The sequence below is a fragment of the Diabrotica virgifera genome, chromosome 9 (assembly GCF_917563875.1).
Source record: "Diabrotica virgifera virgifera chromosome 9, PGI_DIABVI_V3a".
Lineage (NCBI taxonomy): Eukaryota > Metazoa > Arthropoda > Insecta > Coleoptera > Chrysomelidae > Diabrotica > Diabrotica virgifera.
Genome location: NC_065451.1, coordinates 37,376,649 through 37,403,247, shown reverse-complemented (window position 1 = coordinate 37,403,247; position 26,599 = coordinate 37,376,649). Strand labels below are relative to the sequence as shown.

At 31.2% G+C, this 26,599-nt stretch overlaps 1 protein-coding gene across 4 annotated transcripts in view; it reads left to right on the top strand.

Annotated features, from left to right (window-relative positions):
- The window catches only part of LOC126892435 (myogenesis-regulating glycosidase), a 130,889-nt gene that overhangs the window by 10,955 nt on the left and 93,335 nt on the right, over positions 1-26,599 (top strand). Inside the window, exon 1 of one of the 4 annotated variants that reach the window (XM_050661963.1) lies at positions 7,888-8,073. The exons of 1 other annotated variant lie outside the window; for it this stretch is intronic. The gene's annotated coding sequence lies outside the window, so the exon portion shown is untranslated. 2 more of the 4 variants (XM_050661964.1, XM_050661966.1) reach the window with 2 other exon arrangements.

Below are 26,599 nucleotides of genomic sequence, written 5' to 3'. Positions count from 1 at the left end.
GAAAAAACGATTGTTGGAAATGAAAAATTAAATTAAAAAATGGCGAGCGCCCACTAAAATGGAAAACTTTACTTAACTTTTTTTGGTTTTAGGACCTACTCTTCACAACCCAATAGGTCCCTAAAGCGCTCGAGTGACTGCACATTTAGCATACTTTGCTCCCCTACCATTATATAAGTATAATACTATTATAGTATGTGATAATGTTTATAAAAATTATCATTGGTGATACGTGATATTCTTAATATTATAATTATAAATATATTTTGGTAAGTATATAACTTAACTAATAACACAGGTATAGTTAGTTATATTAAGTGGGTAGGCGCAAGATCTTTGTCCAATGCTATTTAAATGCATTCTTTTTTTTTCGAATTCAGAGAAAACTAATATATATTTTTGAAATTTTTTTAAAGCAAAATGAAAGATTACATTATTACCGAGGGCCCAAAGTACCCTTAGAATAAACAAAAAGTTGCTTTTAAATAAAATGTTTGAAATTAAAAGTCACACTAAATTTTCTCGTTTTTGCACCCCTGTAGCTTATTAAACTAAACATTATAGAATTTTTCAGGGCCTTTCGGCCCTCGCTACTAGTCTAATCTTTTATTCTGCGTTTAATTTTTTCAAAAATACTTATTAGTTTTCTCAGAATTAAAAAAAATTAATGCATTTAAATAGCATTCGACTAAGATTTTGCGCCTATCCCTTGATTAATTGTCTTAACCCTAACCCTTTTACCACTGAATTGATTTGTACATGTTAGACTGAAACTATTCACTTTTGTGATCAGATTTATTGATTTAAACATATTTATATTCTTCTTCTTTTGGCATCATGAACGGGTCTTGGCTTGTCTGGCTGCATCTTTCCATTCAGAATTAAAATTCATAATCCTCAGGTCGTGTTCCACTTCAACTAACCATCTCGTTCTATGTCTTCCATTTTTCATCTTTCTGTCGACTTCCATTCTAATATTTTCTTTGTTGTTTTTGTATCTATTTGTCTCTGCATATAGTCCAGAGAAATAAGATTTTTCTCGTGACACATCCCCCTCCAGGCCGAAACCAAATTTTTTGAGTAGAATGGACATCTATAATAATAACCTATATGTTTCATGCAGCCGATTTTGATGATATACATAGTTATAAACAAATGAAGATCAAAAAACGGTAAATTTTCGCTTTTTTCGTCTATTGCAAAATAAATCATAAATTTTGAGTTTTGATAAATATTCATAACTTATGTAAAAATTAACTTAGAACCTTCTTATTACACGAAATGCTGAGGCTTCTGGTGCTTAAATCATACCCTAAATTTCAAAGCAATTGGTAAAATCGTTTAAAAGTTATTTAATTTGTTTTTCCCAAATTCATTTTTTTTGCAACACTATAAGTCAGAAAATTATGAGGTACAGTAATACTTCGGACAGTTTATGAAAGAAGAACATTTATGCTATTAACTTAATTATAAAAAAAAAATGACAAAAAGTAATTTTAAACAATGTAAAATTATTTTGCAAAATCATGTAAATTTTTTGCTTATTTATAAACAATTAGAATAACTTTTTAACCGTTACTTAATTTAGAAAAAATATTTTTTTCATATTTAGAAAGACTGAATTTTTTTTAATTCACAAGACGTGTTCTTGCAAAATAATTTTACAATATTTAGAATTAGTTTTTGTCATTTTTTTAATGATTTAATAGTGTAAATCTTCTTCTTTTATCAACTATCCAAAGTATTACTGTAACTTCATCATTTTCTGACTTATAATGTTGCAAAAAAAATGAATTTGGGATAAACAAATTAAATAACTTTTAAACGATTTTACCAATTGCTTTGAAATTTAGGGTATGATTTAAGCACCAGATGTCTCAGCATTCCGTGTAATAAGAAGGTTCTAAGTTAATTTTTACATAAGTTATGAATATTTATAAAACCTCAAAATTTAAGATTTATTTTGCAATTTTCTAAGCAACCAATAAGCATAGACATATTCAGAGAAAGCCATACTGAAGTTTTTTATACGATTTATGAGTTTGTTACTCTCAAATTTGTTAAAATGCTTAACATTTTGGTAAATAGACGAAAACAGCAAAAATTTACCGTTTTTGATCTTCATTTGTTTATAACTATGTATATCATCAAAATCGGCTGCAGGAAACATATAGGTTATTATTATAAATAGATATCCATGCTACCCAAAAAATTTGGTTTCGGTCTGGAGGGGGTTGTGTCATCAACAGGATATTTTTTTCCTTATTTCTCTGAACTAATATGGCACAGCCATGATAGCCTGACTTTTCATACTAGATTCATGACTAACTTAATATAATTGTAGTTACACCCTAAAAATAAACTTAAAACCATAATAATTTCCAAAAATGTATCGCAAATTTCTTCAAATAGAATTTGCGATGCAATGACATAAAAATATGAAAACTTGCACAATTGTTATGGTTTCAAGTTTATTTTTCGGGTTTAACTATAATGATATGCAAAAAATTATGTTGCATCACAGATTTAAAATGCGTTTATCTCGAAAACAGTTGAGTTTAGCGAGATGAATGTAGTATGCCTTTTTTAAGTAAAAATATTAAAAGAATAAACTTTTTGATTCAAAAAGTATGTAGAGTGGGGGATAAAAAGAATTTAACGTATTAAATGAGCGCTGAAAAACATAATGTGGCACCATCTGGATAATACATACATACATCATTTTTGGTGGCGAATTCAGATTTTTCGTCCCCCCAAAATAACCCCGCCTATCAAATTTTGATTTGTTATCCCATATTTGTTATGAAATATTCAAAAATAAATAAAATAAAACTTTTTAAAATTTGACATCCTGTAGTTCTGTTATTATCAACTTTAGTATGTACTAGTCCAAGGTTAAGGTATGGCCTATTCTTTACCAAACACCCTGTATAGGGTATATAGAGTCTACCAATCAGTTGGTCGTTAACCTCTCACTTGAGCCCTATACAAGGTATCCCAGACTAATTTAGCCACGCTATATCTCTTAAACGAATAGATATTTTCGAATGGGACAAAAAGTGGTTTATTCTACTTGTAATACACTTTAATATGGCGCAGAAAAAATCATCCCCTAAATATTCATCCCTTAGTTACAACCCTTAACTTTAATTTTTTAATAGCACCCTGTATATTTTTTTATAGTTTTGGATGTGGTCTTCTATCGTTTATTCAACACATTTTTTAAAATAAAATCGGTTCGTAAATAACCAAGAAAATATCAGTTTAGTTTTGTTAATTATGTGTCCCAGACTAATTATTTATCCAGGCTATATTTCTTAAACGAATAAAGATTTTCTAATGAGACAAAAACTAATCTATTACATTTATAATACACTTTAATAGGGCGTAGAAAAAAAATATCCCCTAAATATTCATCCCTTAGTTACAACCCCTAACTTTATTTTTTTTAATAGCACCCTGTAAGTTAGGGATGAATATTTAGGGGATGAATTTTACGCCATATGAAAGTGTATTACAAATGGAATAGATCAGTTTTTGTCCCGTTCGAAAATCTCTATTCGTTTAATTAAGAAATATAGCCTGGATAAATTTGTCTGGGACACACAATTAACAAAAATAAACTGATAGTTTCTTGGTTATTTACGAACCGATTTTATTCTCAAAAAATGTGTTGAATAGATGATAAAAGGCCACATCCAAAACTATAAAAAAATGAATAGGGTGCTATTAAAAAAATTAAAGTTAGTGGTTGTAACTAAGGGATGAATATTTAGGGGATGATTTTTTTGTACGCCGTATTAAATTGTATTACAAGTAGAATATATCACCTTTTGTCCCATTCGAAAATTTCTATTCGTTTAAGAGATATAACGTGGCTAAATTAGTCTGGGACACCCTGTATATGTGCAACTTTGAGTAAGGATGAAGTGCATGCACATGGTATTCCATTAATCTTAATACATCGACTTAATGTCGACTAAACTTTACTTTAGAATGTTAAATACAGTGATAAGCGCCCTAATAACCGGCAAAATAACGCAAAAGATGGAAAACATAATGCATTGCGAAACAAAAAGTGATGAAACTAGTGGAGGTGGAAATTATCATTATAAACGTATAAATAATTAACATTACATTACATAGTTTACCACCTTTAGACATCTGTGACAGGAGTATTTTATAAAATTCTACTGTCACAGTGACAGTCGTCATACTCCGACAACCCGTCTAAAGGTGGGAAACTATGTAATGTAATGTTAATTATTTATACGTTTCTAACGATAATTTTCACCCTTACTAGTTTCATCTCTTTTTGTTTCGCAATGTATTATGTTTTCCATCTTTTGCGTTATTTTGCCGATTATTAGCGCGCTCACCACTGTACATCAATAATGTAGTTTAGAGGTTTTTACACCTAATGAAGCGGCTAGTTTCAAAAATTTGTACACTTGACGTTCACTCTGATGATGGTCAGTTTTGACCGAAAACGTTTTGTGCATTGCAATTTTCCACTACCGTGTGGATAAATAACGAATTTTTCAATAATTCATACACCTACATACAACAGAAGTATTTACTTCATTCAACGTTGTCTTATCGAAGGTAAACAGCCATTTACAGGGTTTACCCTTTTTAAAGATATACAGAGTGGCCCAAAAGTCTGGAAACGGCAAATTATCTCGTAAATTGCTAGTCATAATTGTACAAAATTTGAGGTACGCCTATTTTCGGATACGGATATTCCATATTTGATATTTGCAATGTTGCTAGATTTGCCGTTTACCTTATATTATTAGTAACTTTGGGTTTTCAAATTCATCACCCTGTATATTCAGTCATTATTAGAATCTTCTATTCAATACGAGCTCAACCATATGTAACACTTATGACATTTATGTAGTCTGGAAGGTCTTAAATACATAAAAGAGTGCAAAATATGTAGATTTTAATAAATTTAAATATTTAAATGTAGAATGCTGTGATTTTGACATTTGCTCACCATTTACATCATTGACTAAAGCTGACAGTAGTTGTGTTTTGAAAAGTTCTGCAAGATAAATTGCTTCTCTAAAATGGCGAAAAAGAACGAATTACTATTCTAATGATGAGAGGGTACGGTGACAGAAAAAGATCTTATTGTGAAGTAGCCAACTTGTTCAATGATACTTTCCCAACCCGTTCTCTTATTCATAAGGCGACGGTACAAAAAACTGTAAAGCGATTTGAGGAATCTGGAGAAGTAAAAGATAGATACCGATCAGGCAGACCGAAAAGAGTTATGAATGACAACAAAACTTTAGACAAAATGCAAAGTTTTGCTGAAGATCCACATACATCCTCACGCAGGGTCGCACAAGTACATAATGTAGGTCGTTCTTCAGTCTTACGTGTATTACGTAACAATAAATTTAAACCATACAAAATTAACTCATTGCAAGAATTAAGTGAAAATGACTTCGATCGTAGATTACAGTTTACTGAGGTAATGATAGATAAAATTGAAAATGATGAAAATTTCGTTAACAGAATATGTTTTTCCGATGAAGCAACCTTTACACTGTGTGGAAGTGTAAATCGACACAATTTAAGGTACTAGAACGACGTAAATCCAATGTGGATGCGTGAAAACCAGACTCAAAGACCACAAAAATTAAATGTATGGTCAGGTATAGTAGGTACTCAGTTAATTGGGCCATTCTTCATCGAAGGAAATTTAACGTCAGATAGTTACGAAATGTTACTTAGAAATGAAATTGTACCTACACTGAGAAACTTGTTTGGGGCCAATTTTAATCAGATATGGTTTCAGCAAGATGAAGCTCCAGCTCATTCTGGTGTAAATGTTCGGTGTTATTTAGATGAGATATTTCCCGGACGATGGATTGGTAGACGAGGTAGAATTGAATGGCCTCCACGTTCACCTGATTTCAATCCTAAAGATTATTTTTATTGGGGATACTTGAAAAAATTAGTTTACAAAACTAAACCAGGAAGTCTTGCAGAGCTAAGGCAACGAATTATCGATGAATCTCGAATAATTTCTAGACAATCATGGAGAAATGTGGTAGACGCATTCTACCATCGATTAGGGTACTGTCAACTCACAAATGGAGCACATTTTGAACACTTGATAAAGTAACCATTATGTTAAAAAATGTTGTAATCTATCAATTGTTACGTTTTAATGCAGTTGAAAATAGTTAGTATTAAAAAATGTATTGAGACAATTAGGCGTTGCCAGACTTCTGTTTTATGTATTTAAGACCTTCCAAACTACATAAAATCATAAGTGTTACATATGGTTGAACTCGTATTGAATAGGAGATTCCAATGATGACTGAATATACAGGGTGATAAATTTGAAAAACCAAAGTTACTAATAATATAAGAAAAACGGCAAATCTGGCAACGTTGCAAATATCAAATATGGAATATCTGTATTCCAAGATAGGTGGACCTCAAATTGTGTACAATTATGTCTAGCAAATTACGAGATAATTGGCCGTTTCCAGACTTTTGGGCCACTCTGTATATAGGATGCTTTTGAGGCTACGTAAACACTTTTTCGTAGTTATTTTTGAGATCACGTGACTTGATATCTCGGAAACGAATGGAGCAATTCTGACAACATTAAACTTCTATCAATGTCTCAATATGCAACAATATTTTCAAAAACCTAACCTAACCTAATCTATCATCTTAAGAGGTTTTTGACAATCTCTACAATTTTTGAAAAGTCTCATGACCCCGAAACCTTCGATATTTAGAGGAGCTCAAAAATATATAAATGTATGCTTAGAAATGATCAGAAATCAAATATAAGTGACCCAATTAATGGTAAGGTAGCCCAAGCGGTAATTTTTGCAGTAACTCGAGAGTGTCAGATTATCATATGGGGAGAAACCTGGTACCCTGTAGATGTATATCTACCATATATTGGCTCTAAACACAGGGGAGTTCGTTAAGGGGGGGCCGAAAAAAACATATCTGTCCTTAGAAAAACTCGAAATCGTCAGATTAAGATAAGGTAAGTTAAGTACAAGCAAAACAGTGTATATTTCAAAAATCTGACCATTTTTAGCAGGGCGTAAGGAAATGGGCGAGTCACAAAGTTTCACAAGAAAAAAGCGAATATTTCGCGAAATGAACGATAGATCTGAAAACAAAAAAAAAGCTCAATATTTGTCAAAAATCTATCGAATGATACCAAACACGACTCCCCACGCAGAGGGGTGGGGGTTAAATTTAAAATTTTAAATACGAAACCCGCGATATTTCGCGAAATGAACATCAGATCGAAAAACTGAAAAATACACTTATTCAATATTTTTGAAAAATCTATCGAATGGCACCAAACACGACCCCCCACAAAGGTGGGGTGGGGAGTTACTTTAAAATTTTAAATAGGAGCCCCCATTTTTTTATTGACGATTCGGATTCCTTACGTAAAAATAAGTAACTTTTATTTGAAACATTTTTTCGAATTATGGATAAATGGCGCTATAATCGGATAAACGGTTGTTGGAAATGGAAAATTAAATTAAAAATGGAAAGACCCCACTAAAATGGAAAACTTAACTTAACTTTTTTTGGTTTTAGAACCTACTCTTCACAACCCAATAGGTCCCCAAAGCGCTCGAGTGACTGCACATTTAGCATACTTTCCTCCCCTACTATAAAGTAGGCCAGAACCGTCCAACACTATTATGTTTTCCTCTAACGTGAAAAATAACAAATGACCCTGGTAAACAAAGTTTTTACTTACGTATTAAGTATGGATATAATTTGAAAATAAACATATAATTGTTTAGTTAAATAAGCGTGACGGTATTATATGTAAGCAATAAATTAAATATATTATCTTGCCCAGTACTTACTCATGATCGGTAACTAGGTATCTGTTTATTTTGACAGAAAAATTATAATTTAAATCAAATCAATCGACGACATAAAAAAGTGCACGAGTCAATAAATAAGTGTCAATAAGTGATAAAACTTAGTGTTTTGTGCTATTTTTTTTTCAATTTGTTATATGCGATATCTCACTAGAAGGTTAGAGATTTTTGAAAGGTATCTTATCTAGAACTTTACATAATATATTTATTATTAGTTAGATAAATAACTCTGTCTTACACAAACATTATTACTTAGTACTTAGTTGATTTAAAAAAGTGTTCATATATCAATGGTTGAAAATTGTTTCTTCAAAAGTATTAACTTGTGACTTCAAAAAATATATTAATTTAATATCACGTGAAATGTGAAATGTTTCATCAATCAATATATCAAAGAGTGAAGGTAGGTGTGTGAATATATCTGTGGCTTGGAATAAAAAAAGGCAATGTAAACTGTACTAATCAGTCACTGTTTATATTTGGCCATATAGTAACCCCCTTTGCTTTTACTTTATAAGCTTACTCAATACAACCTCCTCAATATACACTCCTGCTTAAAAAAAATTTTGAACACTTGCATTTTGTGGCTTTTCTGATTTTGTCAGTGTGTAGTGGTTTTGATGGGGAAAAAGTAATCATTAATAATCAAGAACGTTTATTGATAACTATAAAAACGGTTGTTTTAATGTTTTTGAATGATCGCGTCACCATAGAAACAAAATTTTGACATTTGGCACAAAATGATCCTTTATCTTGTTTACTGGCAACAGATTTTTTGCATTTTTTTTATTGCATTTACGATAAGTTTTACGTTTATTCTGATAAATTCAGATCATTGTTTATTAGTATTTTCAAATTGTGTTAGTATTACTTCTGCAAATAATGCAAAAGTTGTGGCATTACATGAAGATAGTCGCTGTATACGTTATATTCCAAATCATTTGAATATTGCCAAAAGTACGTCCATGATACTCGTACTAACGTACTATACACTAGAAGACCAGGATCAGGCAGGAAAAGAAGCAGAGATCAGCGTGATGTAACTTTAACATCAAATGTTCTAGCTAGTCATTTATTAGTAGTTCAAGGAACTCATACATCTGCACTAACTGTAAGAAGAGTCTGGCATGAAAGTGATTTACGTTCTCATAAGCCAGTAGCATGCTCTAAATCAGAGATTCCCAAAGTGGTCCAGGTGGACCCCCAGGGGTCCACGAGGGACTCAACGGGGGTCTACGTTGGCGTGAAATAAAAATGGGGGTTCACAAGTTGCAAGTGAGGGTCCACGAAAATTTTATAGCGATTTGGTATTTATTTAAACAAATTTGCATTTTTTTTTATTGTAAAATATCAATGGACAAAATAATATTTTAATAGTAGTGACTCAAAAATGTTATTATACTGCACCATAACAAGTTATTTTGATTAAAAACAAGTTTTTGATCAAATTTTATTGTAGAAAATGTTAAAATACCGTTTTTTACATTTTCCTCCATTCTTAAAACACATGTCTTTCGATTTGACTGAAAATTTGCCCACAGATAGCCAAAACACAGGACTTTAAGTAATTAAAAAAATTTGTATCGTTTTACAATACAAAAAAAAATACGTGGAATAATATCAGAGTCAAAAATATAGGCGTCTACTGTAAGTACAATTAATTCGGAAAATATCGACCATACGAAAAAAATGGTTAAGAAAATTATAATAATTATTGTAAACACAATTTATTTGGACCAATTTCAGTTCCTACCATTTTTGTCGAAAAGTTGAGAATTGCGGAGATATTGAACAAAAACTAGTGCTATCAAATCAATCAGGGCTTATGCTCGCGCCTTTTTCGCATACGTACTACCTGAAATATTGATTTTAGCAAAAACATGAAGGATATCAAAATTGTATAAAATTTAAATCTCTCCATTTTTTTATACGTACTTTTTTGTAATAGAACTAATAATAAACGAGATAATTCAATAGTTATGCTGTAACTGTCACTCTTTCCCCCATAACTCGGAAAATGTCGACGGCACAAAAAAATTTATAATAGAATAAATTATATGAAATTATATTTTCCACAACTTTAGTCCTTACACTTGTTGTCGAAAAGTTAAATATGGCGGAGATATTGAGCAAAAACGGTTTTCCTTTATTCGCGATTTTAAATTTACACTACTATTGACCTACTTAAGATTAGAAAAATAGAATCTTGCTGGGTAGCTCGGCATGCAAGATCAAATGTTAACTCGACTGCACTATATAATTTTGACTCTTTATTGCATGTAACTTTTCTTGTATTGTAAAACTATACAAATTCTTTTAACCATTAAAATCCTGTGTTTTGGCTATCAGTGGGCAAATTTTCACTCAAATAGAAAAACATGTATTTTGGGAATGGAGGAAAATGGAAAAACAGTATTCTAACGTTTTCTACGCTAAAGTTTGATCAACAACTTGTTTTAAAACAAATAACGTGTTATAATGCCTAATAATCACATTTTGGACAACCCTTCTATTAAAACATTATTTTTGCAATTGATGATTTTTTGAATGGAGTGTTGTAATGTTTTCTGATGAGTCCTGTTTTTGCCTACGATCTCCAAATGGATGCGAACGTGTATGGAGGAGACCCGAAGAATAATTTTACTCCAGGGTAATTAGCTAGAAATAGACCATGTTCGGGACACTCAAAGATCCAGGTAGCTGACTACTTTTTTAGTTATTGTAGACCTATAGTAAGAAAACCTACCTGTTTACTGCCTGGAGTTCGCGTCCGTTTTTTAATTATTAACAATTTAGTGCAAAAATCGCGATTTTTTCGATTTTTTGCATCCCATTCAAAAGCTAAATAGTTGACATAAAATTACAAAATTAAATTTTTTAGAACATTAAAAAACCTTCAAAATGCCGATTTTTGAAAGTTAAAAAGTTAATTTGTTGCTACGCAAACTGCAAAATAAGTGAAAATCGTTATTTGTTAATAACTTTTACTAAAACTACTTTAGAACTTTAGTATTGGGTATTAGGGTACTTACAAACCCTCAAAATTTGAGACGATTCATTAATTAGTTTAAGTGTTATTCTAATTGATTATCTCAGAGACCTTTATTTTGCAATAACATAAGACAGAAAATAATGAAGATAGGGCAATTCTGCGTATGCCAAAGGAAAGTACAAAACTAATGCTATCAAAATGTACTCAAAAAAGATAAAAAATTATCAGTTGTAATTGCACAAGAGCTCTAAAATTATTGAATTTTTCCCGAGTGACACTTTGACAGTTTTAATTTCACGAGCCAAAGGCGAGTGAAATTATGTCAAAGTGTCACGAGGGCAAAAATTCTATATTAATTTTAGAGTTCGAGTGCAATTTGTTGCGATTATTTCATGAATAAAACTGTTCAAAACCAAAATTTTATTGTAATTTATTTATGTAAGTACAAATTAGTACAATTAAACACAAAGTTTTTATAAATATTTGACGATTGAAAGTCATCACTTTTATAATTTTTAAAACATTAATTGTCATTAATGTCACTGAATGTATTTTTTCGTAGCAACGAAGGGCATCTGACGTAATATACTTAACGACGGGCAATTATTAAAAATTATCGATTTAATTCAGATTTCTGTAGCTTTCTATTGGTCAGAATCTCCTATGAATGAAATAATCAGTAGTAATTGCACAAGAGCTCTAAAATTATTGAATTTTTCCCGAGTGACACTTTGACAGTTTTAATTTCACGAGCCGAAGGCGAGTGAAATTATGTCAAAGAGTCACGAGGGCAAAAATTCAATAATAATTTTAGAGATCGAGTGCAATTTGTTGCTTTTATTTCATGAATAAAACTGTTCAAAACCAAAATTTTATTGTAATTTATTTATGTAAGTACAAATTAGTACAATTAAAGACACAGCTGTTATAAATATTTGACGGTTGAAAGTCATCACTTTTATAATTTTTAAAACATTAATTGTCATTCATGTCACTGAATGTATTTTTTCATAGCATCGAAGGGCATCTGACGTAATATACTTGACGACGGGAAATTATCCAATATTATCAGTTTAATTTTTATTTCTGTAGCTTTCTATTGGTCAGAATCTCCTATGAATGAAATAATCTAATATAGTCAAAAATCTTAATGCCAAATTTGTGAAATTTTGTAGTTTATAAACATTTAGAATAACTTTAAAAATATTGTCCGTAAAAAAAATAATTTTACATATTAGACAATCTGGTATTTTACACGAATTTTTAAAAATGTAGTTCAATTGGTGACTAGTGGTAAGTGAAGGGGGACCTGGGAGCCAACAAATGCAGAGTTCAAAAACTAAAAAAGGCAAATTAAAACTACTATAATTTTCTATATCTCGGGATCTACTGAATATATTTTGATCGTTTTTTTTTTAATTTGTATGTATTTTTTCTGTATATTACAAATATGCAATTTGTCTGGACATTTATTAATTAATAAACAGTATAATTTGTTTAAACAATTTTTGAAAAAATATTTTTTTCTCCAAAAATCTATGATTTTAATCATACTATCGTCGTTGATTGATAAATACGGAGTAAATTTATCAGTCAACGCTATCGTTATTAATCATAGAAAAAGTTAAGGTACCTATACTTTAATAAATAAATTATCTTCAATAAATAATTATCTAATACAAATCATTTATTTATTAAAGTGTACTTTAACTTTTTCTATGATCATTAATGATACCATGATTAAAAAAATAGATTTTTGTAAAAAAAATATTTTTTCAAGAATTGTTTAATCGAATTAGACTGTTTATTAATTATTAAATTTATAAACAAATTGCATATTTGAAATGTACGAAGAAATTACATGCAAATTAAAAAAGAAAGATCAAAATCCATTGAGTTAATCCGGAGATACAGAAAATTATATTCAAATGTTGAATTGGTTGCATATGTGAGTTCATTTGAAATGAAGTAAAGATACACAGACGTACTCACAATCATTTAATTAACTTCGACGACCGGTTTCGATCTCTACAATATACAGATCATCTTCAGGTCGGCGTTACAAGTGAATAAATGCTACAATTAAAGAAAGTCAGAGTTAGAACATTGTCTGGTTGTATCAAAATGCAGATAGAAAGCCAAAAATTTTGAAAGGTACCTATGTAAATGTTGACATTTCAGAACAACAAACTGATACATACGTATGCACATATATGAGAAACAGGTACTCATAAGCACGCACAAGCACATACATGTATGCGGTTTATGACTATTTGTTAAATTAAGTTACATTTAAAAAAAATAATTTTTTTTTTAATTAAAAAAAAAATTTGCGTGTGTGCGTGTGCGTGTGCGTGGTTATGAGTACATGTTTCTCATATGTGTGCATACCTATGTATTAGTTTATTGTTCTGAAATGTCAACATTTACATACCTTTCAAAATTTTTGGCTTTCTATCTGTATTTTGATACAACCAGGCAATGTTCTAACTCTGGTTTTCTTTAATTGTAGCATTTAATCACTTGTAACGCTGACCTGAAGATGATCTGTATATTGTAGAGATCGAAACCAATCATCGAAGTAAATTAAATGATTGTGAGTAAGTCTGTGTTTATTTACTTCATTTAAAATTATATTCGTTTGAAATTGCTTTTTCGGCATTTTAACTCGGTGGATTTATAGGTTCCCCCTAGTAATCGTTTGAACTACATTTTTGAAAAATTGTAGAGGGTGCTGTGAAGGTACAATGTTTGTGTAAATTTTTTAAGAAAAAATATAAATCCCATTCTTTAAAATTGAATTATTGAGATTCTTTAATTATTATTAGCAAATTAGCTGTGAATTAAAAAAAGACATATGGCTTACTTTGTCCCAAATGAACCCAGACTAATTTTTTTTATTTGTAAATTCGTGTTAAAATAGTAGCTTTTCGAATATATAAAAAGATTGTTTCTACGAACAACATTTTTAAAGTTACTCTAAATGTTTATAAACTACAAAATTTCAAAAATTTGGCATTAGGATTTTTGACTATATCAATTATTTTTTTTATCTTTTTTTAATACATTTTGATACTTTCACTCTTCTACTTTCATTTGGCATACTCAGAATTGCCCTATCTTCATTATTTTCTGTCTTATCTTATTGCAAAATAAAGGTCTCTGGGATAAACAAAGAATAACTCTTAAACTAATTAATGGATCGGTCTCAAATTTTGAAGGTTTGTTAAGTATGCCAATACCCAACTTTGGGTGAAGCACTAAAGTCCTAAGGTAGTTTTAATAAAAATTATTAACAAATAACTATATTTACTTATTTTTCAGTTTGCGTAGCAAAAAATTAACTTTTTATCTTTCAAAAATCGGCATTTTGAAGGTTTTTCAATGTTCTAAAAAACTAAATTTTGTAATTTTATTTCAACTATTATTTAGATTTTGAATAGAGTACAAAAATCGAAAAAATCGCGATTTTTGCACTAAATTGTTAATAATTAAAAAACGGACGAGAACTCTAGGCAGGAAACAGGTAGGTTTTCTTCCTATAGGTCTACAATAACTAAAAAAGTAATCAGCTACCTGGATCTTTGAGTGTCCCGAGAAAATCCTTATTACTCTGGACTAATACAAAAATAACTGGAGGACAATGTTGTGCCCTACGCCCCTTTATTTGGGGATAATTTCTTATTTATACAGGATAATGCGCGTCCACATAATGCGCGAATCGTCATGAACTACTTAAATATGAAATTCCCGTCTTGGATTGGCCCGCTGGTAGTCCTGACATGAATACATTAGAAATTTTGTTTGAACATTTTAGGGAAAAGGATTAAAAAATAGGCAATTATTGCCATAAACGATTCAAGTATATACTGAAAATAACATTGAATGAAGAGTACATAATATACAGTGAGCACGTAAAGGTTGGAATAAATTCATTTTCTTGAGAATGGACGATTTTGGAAAAAAATCCCGAAACAGGTCAATTTTTGTTTTTAAATTGCGACTTTTTGGCATATATATCATACTAGTGACGTCACCCACCTGGGCGTGATGACGTCATCGATGATTTTTTTTAAATAGGAATAGGGGTCGTGTGATAGCTCACTTGAAAGGTAATTCAATTCTCTATTCAGTAATATAACCATTAACATAATCATTTATACAGGGTGTCCAAAAAAAATTTTTTTTAGATTAAATTTACTGACATAAAAAGAAGAATACAAGTAATTTATTTAATTCAAATACATTTTACTGCTCTCAGAAAACAGAAAAAAATGTTTATTTGAAAAATAATCATTGATTTTCGCTTAAATTAAATGTTCAAACTGTCAAGAGGAAGGTGGGTGGCTGCTTTAATACTGAATTTAAGCAAAAGACAATATTTATTTGTCAAATAAACATTATTTCCTGTTTTCTGATAGGAGTAAATGTATTTTGAATTAAATAAATTACACACATTCTTCTTTTTATGTCAATAAATTTAATCCAAAAATTTTTTTTGTGCACCCTGTATAAACAATTATGTTAATATTTACATTACTGAATAGAGAATTGAATTACCTTTCAAATGAGCTATCACAAGACTCCTATTCTCATTTTAAAAAATCGTAGATGACGCCATCACGCCCAGATGGGTGACGTCACTAGTATGATATATATGCCAAAAAGTCGCAATTTAAAAATAAAAATTGACCTGTTTCGGGATTTTTTTCCAAAATCGTCCATTCTCGAAAAAAGGAATTTATTCCAACCTTTACGTGCTCACTGTATACTGCAACAACAGATTCAACAACTTATTGCAAGTTTGCCTTATTATATTATAGTTGTATCGAAATCCTTCGCAGATGAAAGGGGAGGCAATACCCGACACTAAACCTAAAGAACAACCAACTGTTTTCAATTAAAATTTTATTTTTTCTTTTGTTTAATTTTTCGAACAACTTTAATGTTTTGTGCATTAATTACCTATTATTTCTTTTGTGTTACCTACTTATTTTTCCTGTTATTACTTTTTAGTATAAAAAGGCCGGAATCCAAACCAGCCAAAAGGGGTTCCTCTAATTGGCTCTATATCATAGTGCAAATTATTTAAGAAGTAACAATCTTTCTCTATAAATATGTATATAATTTTATTAAAAAAAAATTTCTAAAAAGTTTTAAGTTCGAATCAAGGTACATACATCACAAAGTACAACACAAACGTTCTCGGTTTTATCTTGTTTAATTTTTCGAACAACTTTAATGTTTTGTGCATTAATTACCTATTACTTTCTTTTGTGTTACCTACTTATTTTTCCTGTTATTACTTTTTAGTATATAAAGGCCGGAATCCAAACCAGCCAAAAGGGGTTCCTCTAATTGGCTCTATATCATAGTGCAAATTATTTAAGAAGTAACAATCTTTCTCTATAAATATGTATATAATTTTATTTAAAAAAAAATTCTAAAAAGTTTTAAGTTCGAATCAAGGTACATACATCACAAAGTACAACACAAACGTTCTCGGTTTTATCAGAACATCATTAGGTTAAACCGGGAGCAGTCGCGCCGTGAGAAAAAATCTCACATTTTATCCTTTTATTCCGTGATAACTTAATGAAAATTTTGTTCAACATTGCTTTCCACTCGTAAGTGCTTCGAGGAAGATCGTAGTAATGCGTAGAAAATTTTGTTTGGCCACAAAGAGAAAAACCTGTAGCGGGACAAAAAAATTTGCGGAGTGATACATTAGTTGACAAAATTAGTTATTTTGACTCCCTTTCACATTTCCATAAATTTCCTACATTTTTAGAAGTTAAGCTTAAAACATGAAGCCCTAAAATTATTCTTCCTCTTCTTCTTCTTTTTGTATAGACATGACTGTCTGTTTTTTCAATGTGCCTCTAGTAAGTTGTCGTTCCATCGTTTTCGTGGTCTTCCCACTGATCGTCTTCCTATTAAGGAACCTTCTCTCGCTGTCCTGACTACCCTATTTGTTGTCATTCGGCTTATGTGGTCATTCCATTCTATTCTTCTGCTTCTTACCCAGTTATTAATGTTATCCACCTTGCATCTCCATCGTATATCTGTACTTCTAGCTTTGTCCCATAGAGTCTTACCATCGATTTTTCGAAGGGTTTTCATCTTTGCTGTTTCGAGCAATCTTTTTGTCCTCTCTGTGTCGGGTTAGTCCATTCTTTCACGGTTTTTGCTCTAAATTTTAAAGAACCGCTTAGTTTGACATGAAATTTGGCATACGTTTAGCTTACATGTCAAAGAAAAAAAGTGATATTGTGAAGATGTGTGCTTTTGCCCTGGGGGTGACTTTCACCCCCTTTTGTGGGTGAAAAAATATATGTCCAAAATAAGTCCGGAAATGGGTAAACTGACTAATTTTAAGTAACTTTTGTTCTATAGAGCTTTTTCGCCAAGTCAACACTTTTCGAGTTATTTGCGAGTGAATATGTTCATTTTTCAACAAAATAACCACATTTTTGGACGATTTTTCGCAAATAACTCAAAAAGTAAGTATTTTGTCGAAAAAAACGTTCTTAGTAAAAATATAGCACATAAAAAAGTAAAAAAAAATGGTGTAAGCATTAGATCTCTGGATCTCGTAGAACCAGAATTATAGCCAATGAAAAATATATTCATATTCACCAAATTTCAAAAATAATATTTCGACGTGAAATATCCAAAAAATTGAGCACTTTTTGGGGAAAACCTATTAAAACTTTTTTAAAGTGTTTAAAAAAGCTTTATTTTTGTTTTTACAAAAAGTTTTTAGCATTAAATTTAAGCAAGTTACGCACAAAACAATATTGGTCCCTTTTGTTTTTGCAAAAAAAAAAATCGGGAAGACCACCCCCTAATTAGCAACTTAAATGAAATTAATCGTTACCACTCCACAAATTATTTTACTTATGTTGTGTTTATATGATCTGTAAGTTTGATCGAGTCAAAGTGCTTATTTTTAAAACAATTTGGTTTCAAAGTAAAATTTTTAAAAATTTAAATTTTGAAAAATATTTTTTTTTCAAAATAACTTAAAAATTGTTAGAGATACCAAAAATTTCGAAAAACAAAAAAAGTCAGATTTGCTTTTCTGAATATCACGTATTTTTTTATTTTTCTGTTAGACAAAAATTGATTAAGATTTGGTGTTTCTAAATTTGCATATATTCGTGATCAGTGACTCGTTCAACCGCTTTTAACTACATCCCTTTCAATAATAAGGACATTGAACCAATGAAACTTACAGATCATATAAAAAATATATACACGAGTCAAGAAACTTGTGAAGTCGTAACGATTAAGTTCATTTAAGATTAATTAGGGGGTGATTTTCTCGATTTTTTTACCAAAACCTAGAGGGACTAACTTTATTTTGAGCGTAACTTGTTTAATTTTGATGTTAGAAATTTTTTTGTAAAACAAAAATGAAGCTTTTTAAACACTTTAAATAAGTTGTAATGAATTTTCCCCTAAGTGTGCTTAATTTTTGGTTATTTCACGTTAAAGAATTTCATTTGGAATTTGACGAATATGAACCTATTTTTCATTAGCTATAATTCTGCTTTTACTAGGTGTAGAGACGTGATATATACATCATTTTTTTAAATTTTTTACAGGCTATATTTTTGCTAAAAATGTTTTTTCGACAAAATATTTACTATTTGAGTTATTTACGAAAAACCGTCTAAAAGCGTGGTTATTTTGTTGAAAAAATGAACACGTTCACTGTCAAATAACTCGAAAAGTATTGACTTAGTGAAAAAACTCTATAGAAGAAAAGTTACTTAGAACTAGCCAGTTTATCCATTTCCTGACTTTCTTTGGACGGATATTTTTCACCCCCAAGAGAGGGTGAAAACCACCCCCAGGGCAAAAGCACATATCGGCACAATATCACTTTTTTTCTTTGACTTATTAGCTATGTGTATGCCAAATTTCATGTCAATCCAAGCGATTCTTTAAAATTTAGAGGTTTTGCAATATTTTACCGTTAAAGAACGGACTAGGTCGTGTTTCTGCCGCGTATGTCATTCATTATTGGTCTAATGACTGTTTTGTAAATTCTGCCTTTAATTTCTTTTTCGATATTTTTATTTCTCCATATTGTGACATTCAGGCAACCTGCGGCTCTGTTTGCTCTATTCACTTGATCTTCCACTTCTGTTTCGAGCCTTCCGTAGCTAGATAGTGTGATGCCTAGGTATTTAAACTCCATCACTTTTTCCATGATCTGACCTTCCAGCTCCAATTTACATCTTATTGGATCTGCTGTTATAACCATGCATTTTGTCTTTTGTGAGGAGATTAACATGTTAATAATACTTTGGGGGTTATATTAAATTGGTGCAGCATACGTTGTAAATCATCTTCACTTTGAGAGATTAGTATTGCATCGTCCGCATATCAGATTATTTTAAGTTGTTTTTCTCCCATTTGATATCCTTTTTTAGTTCTTACTTTATTACTTCGTCCATGATTAGGTTGAACAATAAAGGACTCAAGGAATCCCCCTGTCTTATCCCGTTGCCGGCTTCAATTGGGCCAGTTAGTTCATCTTCCACTTTTACTTTTATTGTGTTGTTCTGGTAGATGTTTTCGATCGTTTTAATTATTCCTAGAGGTACCTCTCTCGAGTATAACAAATGGATAACGACCTTTAATGTGACCCTGTCAAATGCTTTCTTAAGGTCCACGAAACATAAATATGCCGGTTTGTTTTATTCCAACGATTTCTCTTGAACTTGCCTCATTATAAATATAGCGTCAATGCATGACCTTCCCGACCTAAAACCTTGTTGTTCTTCTGCTAATATTATAATTTCATTCAATTTGTTTGTTATCACTTTGGTTGTTAATTTTAATGTTGTGTTTAGTAAGTTAATTCCTCTGTAATTCTCCGGGTCCGATTTGTCTCCTTTCTTGAAGAGAGGTATTAGGATGTTTGATCTCCATTCTTGTGGTATTCTGTTTTGTTCTATTATTTTTTGTATTAGTTTTAATAGTTGTTTAGTTAGATCTTGTCCTCCGTACTTTAGGAGTTCGTTCGATATTCTGTCCTCTCCTGGATATTTTCTATTTTTTAATTTTCTTAATGAAATTCGAACCGTAAAATTGGAGAGATGTTCAAGAATATAATAACCTATAATGAATCTGAAGCATATAGTTCTTTCGTAGAAATTATAGACGATTTTGATAGCAACAAAAAGTCTTGAAAGAAAACATCTACAAAGAAAAGTATACAAAGAAATCGTAGCTAACATGGTCGAAAATTAGAAAAACCTAGGATGCAATATGAGGCTTCAAACTTCATTTTCTGGATTTCCACGTTGACTAGCTTCCCGAAAATCTTGGAGCGATTCCCGAGGAATAGAGATAGATGTTCCATCAAGACATAAAGGATATGTTATGGAGAGACCTTACCAAGGAATATGAATATTAAAATAAAAACTAATTACTGTTAGACCTTATAGAGGGACTATCTTACAAAACAGCACAAAAATAAAAGTACAAAAAGCAGATTTTACTGAAAAGAGAACTAGTTGTACTACACAAGTACACACTAGGAAATGTAACTACTTAATCAATTTTCATTTTGGTGTAGGTACTTATATGTACCTATTCATCAAAAAATTTGAAAACAAAATTTATTAAGAAACAATATTCGAAATATTCGAAAATTCTGATTCTGAGATATTCTTATTTTTTTGTTAAAAAATGAACATATTCATTCACAAATAGCTCGAAAACTATTGACTTAGTGAACAAACTCTATAGAACTAAAGTTGCTTAGAATTAGTCAGTTTATCAAATTCCGGCCTTATCTTGAACGTATGTTTTTCACCCCCAAGAAGGGGTGAAACTCACCCCCTGGACAAAAGCACACATCGGCACAATAGGTATCACTTTTTTTTGTTTGACATGTTAGCTATGCGTATAATGTGTATGCCTTTCATGTCAACCCAAACGGTACTTATATGTACCTATTCATAAAAAAATTTGAAAACAAAATTTATTAAGAAACAATATTCGAAATATTCGTAAACGTGTTTTTTTTTTTGTTGAAAAATGAACATTTTCATTCACAAATAACTCGAAAAGTATTGACTTGGTGAAAAAACTCTATAGAAATAAAGTTGCTTAGAATTAGTCAGTTTATCCAATTCCGGAGTTATCTTGAACGTACGTTTTTCACCCTTGACAAACAAGGGGTGAAACTCACCCCCCAAGACAAAAGCACACATCGGCACAATAGGTATCACTTTTTTTGTTTGACATGTTATAGTGTAGGAAACAGAGGTTGAACCTTGCAAAATCGACACAAGTCCGGTTTTATTTTTTTTCTGGCATATCAAGGGGTGCTTATTATCAGACTAACTTTTTCTGAAAAAATTTCGCCCCGGAACCCCCCTTTTCACTCCTTTAAAGGGGGTAATTTATGGTTTTTGCAGAACGTAGCCCTTCCTGTACCTTTTACAAAAAATTTCTTTTATAGAAATATGAAGAGGACTATATTTTCTACGATTTATTTTCGACAGCATCTCTCTATCATCCACCGTTTAGCAAGGGTGGCGCCCCAAATTTGACAAGTTTTTAAAAAAGATGTTTTTAGAAAAAATATATTTTTCGCTAACTGTAACGGAAATTAAAAAGAAGTGCTACGGAGATTATTCACAAATATATGATTGATTTTTTCATATAGGTTTCACTTAAGGGTAATTGCCCTTTTTTTAATTACAGGGTGTTACATTTAAAAAAAACCCTTTTTATACCATCTGAACCGTTTATGCTAGAGTAAAAAGACTTTCAGCGATTACCCATGTACTGGTGTTATTTTCAAATTTGTATAATGCACCCCCATTTTTTCCCCGGAACCACCCAAAAAAGAAGAAGAATTAATAAATAAAGTGATTTTCTTGGAATCCTTCACACAAAATGCCCTTCATTAATATGCTTCATATATCATTTTGTGCAAGTTATTATTACCCATGCATGGACACTAAACGCGATTTCCTAGTGCAACCCTTGTAGCCAAAAACTATAAATAAAATAGGGGTTAAATTTTTTTTTGTTTTTTGCTTTTTGATCCATATGGGCATATGCTTCATCAATAGTGCTTTTCAAAAATATATATGGTTATTGCAACATCCCTGCGCAAACCACCCCTATCCTTGAAAATATACTGCAGAAACTACCCCTATACCTTATCCAGCATGTTTTTACGATTTTCTCATTACCTATTCATTTTTTTTAAACAAAACTTATACAAGGTTAAAGAACACTATTTACTCTAAAAATTAGGTCCTATTCATTTTTTTCGTTTAAGCAACCGTTACGGCACAGTGGCGCCGTAAACCTCATATATGCTTTGACGGGCTCCAGTTTTTGTTTATTTTTTCGTCATCTGTTTGTTTTATTGATAAAGTACTTATGTAAAATAAAACAACACAGTCTAACCTACAAATCATGACCTATGCACATTTTACATTCTTTGCTCCCCAAAGCTACAGTGGTGGCCCAAAATAAATTTTTTCATATTTTCGCCACCTACACGCATTTTATTGCGTTAATGCTACCTTAATAGCACAATATTCACCCCTAAGTGGTCGCTAAGCAGTGGCGGATCCAGGGAGGGGTGATGGGGGCGATCACCCCCACCCCTCTCAAACCAAGTGATATTATATTTGAAGATTATAAAAATATTCATTTTTTTTTTTATAGAAATACTTATATAATATTAATATTATTTTTATAAGAATGACTTTTTATGCTTTAGCGACAGTAGCGGATCCAGCATCGTTAAGAGGGGGGTGCCAATTGGTTAAATTTCAATAAAAATAAATGAATATTTTTATAATCTTTGAATATAATATGACTTGGTTTGAGAGGGGGGAGGTGTTCACCCCCATCACCCCTCCCTGGATCCGCCACTGCGTAGCGACCACCTAAGGGTAAATATTGTGCTGTTAAGGTAGCATTAATGCAATAAAATGCATGTAGGTGGCGAAAATATGCAAAAATTTATTTTGGGCCACCACTGTGGCTTTGGGGAGCAAAGAATGTAAAATGTGCATAAGTCATAATTTGTAGGTTACACTGTGTTGTTTTATTTTGCATAAGTACTTTATCTATAAAACGAACAGATGACGAAAAAAAAACAAAAACTGGAGCCCGCCAAAGCATATATGAGGTTTACGGCGCCACTGTGCCGTAACCGTTGCTTATACGAAAAAATGAATAGGACATAATTTTTAGAGTAAATAGTGGTCTTTAACCTTGTATGAGTTTTGTTTAAAAATAATACATAGGTAATGAGAAAATCGTAAAAACATGCGCGCCAAGGGATAGGGGTAGTTTCTGCAGTACATTTTCAAGGATAGGGGTGGTTTTCGCAGAGATGTTGCAATAACCATATATATTTTTGAAAAGCACTATTGATGAAGCATATGCCCATATGGATCAAAAAGCAAAAAACAAAAAAAAATTTTCAACCCTCCATTTTATTTATTTTTTTTTGCTTAAGGGGTTGCACTAGGAAATTTCTTTTGGTGTCCATGCATGGGTAATAATAACGTCCACAAAATGATGTATGAAGCATATTAATAAAGGGCATTGTGTGTGAAGGATTCCAAGAAAATCAATTTATTTATTAATTCTTCTTTTTTTTGGGGTGGTTCCGGGGAAAAAATGGGGGTGCATTGTACAAATTTGTAAATAGCACCAGTACATGGGTAATCGCTGAAAGTCTTTTTACTCTAGCATATACGGTTCAGATGGTATAAAAAGAGGTTTTTTAAAATGTAACACCCTGTAATTAAAAAAAGGGCAATTATCCTTAAGTAAAACCTATACCAAAAAATCAGTCAATTATTTGTGAATAATTGCCGCAGGATTTCTTCTTCATTTCCGTTGCAGTTAGGGAAAAATATATTTTTTTTAAAAACATCTTTTTTAAAAACTTGTTAACTTTAGGACGCCACCCCCGCTAAACGGTGGATGATAGAGAGATGGTGTTGGAAATAAATCGTAGAAAATATAGTCCTCTTCATATTTCTATAAAAGAAATTTTTTGTAAAAGTTACAGGAAGGGCTACGTTCCGCAATATCCACAAATTACCCCCTTTAAAGGGGTGAAAAGGGAGGTTCCGGGGCGAAATTTTTTCAGAAAAAGTTAGTCTTATAATAAGCACCCCTTGATATACCAGAAAAAAAATAAAACCGGACTTGTGTCCATTTTGCAAGGTTCAACCTTTGTTTCCTACACTATTAGCTATGTGTATATTATTGTTCATGTCAATCCAAGCGGTTCTTTAAAATGTGGAGCAAAAATTGTGAATAACTGAACTATAAGATTAGCTTGAGTTTTTATAAAAAATATTATTATATTTTATGACATTTATTATGATGATTTATTATTAATGTTTGTTAAAAACTTTTGATATACAATGTGTGTTTTTATGAGTCGGGCGGGCCCGCATCCTAACTGGAACCAGGGCTCGCTGATCTATCGGTACGCCACTGCCTGACGTGATGGAAAAAACAAAGTACAGATTCGTAATCAGCACACCACATTTACCATAGGACTCTTAGTAAATTTGAGACACTTTTTCATGAAAACAAAATGTGTGTTTGTGTAATTAATTCCAAGTTTCAAAAATCTTAAATTTATAACAAAGAAAAGCAGTGTAGGTATTAGTTAACATGTTATGTGAAAGAAGGTCGATGTGTGGTTCATTTAATAGCAGGTATTGTTTATGCCGAGGAATGCGGACACAATCTTTTGTGGATAGGTATTAGGTATACCGGTTAGCTTAACATAAATACCTACGTATAAATTTTCAAAGCTATGGAATTTAGTTATTTACATGTTAATAATAAAAACAATAATACCAATGGCCATAGTTATCGAGGTGAATTTATGTAGTTTAAAGCGAATTTTTAGAATACAGTTTGTTGTCGGAAATACAAAAAATGTATTGAGGTAAAAGGGGCGCATAGGTAAGACTATAATTTAAAAATATTTTCAAACATACAAAACCAATCGTATTGGCAGGGTAACACAAACTTATGTTTTTTTAATGGAACACACTGTACATTTTTTATATTTTTGGATTCTCCTCGATGTTTTCTTTCTTAAAATATAATGTTTTGTAATATTCCAGTTGCGTTGTTGTCATTACTAATATGAATTTATCTAGTAAGTCACTGGTGTCCGGCCCATTGAAACCGTTGTAAACTTTATAGACAAGGCGAAAACGGCGGGTTCTTTGGAGAAAATATTCCCATGAGATTTTTTTGCATAATCACATTCGTGAGACATTCCAGAATAAGATTCTGAAAGTGGTCCAAATTTTTTTTAACAATTTTCAACGAAATCTTTTCGTTTATAAATTCGCAAAGTGTGTGTTATTGCGTTGCCGCTCCCGCAATATTCAGATCAGATTTATCGATGGATTCCTATGTAGTCTTTTCTTCTGAATACAAATCTAAAAACGGCATTTCGATACCTCTAATCGTCTTTGAGATAATCGACCTCAAAGTCTAAAATGTGACGTCACAATCCATTTATTTTCTGCCGACACACTAAACGTCAGCTGAAATCGTTGCTAGTAAGTAGGCTAGTTTTTTAATCTCGATTTGTTAAGCAAAGCATAGGTTATTTACATTTGAGTTTGACACTTCCTGAATGTCAAACTAAATTTTAAATTAAGTATTAATAAAATATCAATGACATTTGATAGTGAATTTAATTATTATATAAAATAAATAAGATGTTCAAAAATACAATTTGAGTATATTTTAAAAGCAATAATCTATCAACAGCTTTAAAAAGGTTTATACGAATATACGGCCTCCCCTTTAAGGATAAATGGACTGTTCCATTTGTTATGAAATGAAACTTGTTATTATAGTCGGTTCGCTAAACTCGACACAACTGGCTAGTGATTTTAGTAGGTAATTTTTTTGCTTTTTGCGAATTTTGCCAAAATTGGCAAAATTACTAATGATTTAGTACTTATTAACTATTTATTAGGTAATTATTTTTTTTGCTTATAATGCTTTAATAAATTGCTTATAACTCGAACACGATCAACTTTAGAGAAAAATTATAAGAGACCTTTTCTGTCCGGAATGGTCCAAAAAATCTAAAAAAAATCGCCTGGCCGAAAATTGTGATTTTTGGAATTTGATAAAAAAAAAATTGTTAAAAAAAATGGACCATTTTTCGCGTGGGCGACTTCTTGAACCTTATTCTGGGGTGTCTAACGAATGTGATTATGCAAAAAATCTCATGGGAATATTTTTTCCAACGAACCCGCCGTTTTCGCCTTGTCTATTAAAAAGTTTCTGTTTTGTAATGTCGTCTATCAGGAAATTGATTATAAATCATTATTATCATTGCTAGTAGCACATTTTTATTATGCTCTTACCTCTTAAACCATATTAATCAGTTCCTCATTAGAAAAATTGTCAAAAAAGTTAATTGTCAAAGTCCGAGCCAACTATACTAAATTTACAAACAAGATGCAGTAGAAATAAACAAAGCAAGACTCGCTAATTGCTATTAGGAGCACTCCCGAATCATAATTTACAATGTATAAACTTTGGAAATCATGATTTGGGATTTATAATGTACATACATTGTAAATTCTGATTCTGGAGTGCTCCTAGTAGCATTTAAAGTGTCTTGGTTTGTTTATTTCTACTGCATCTTGAT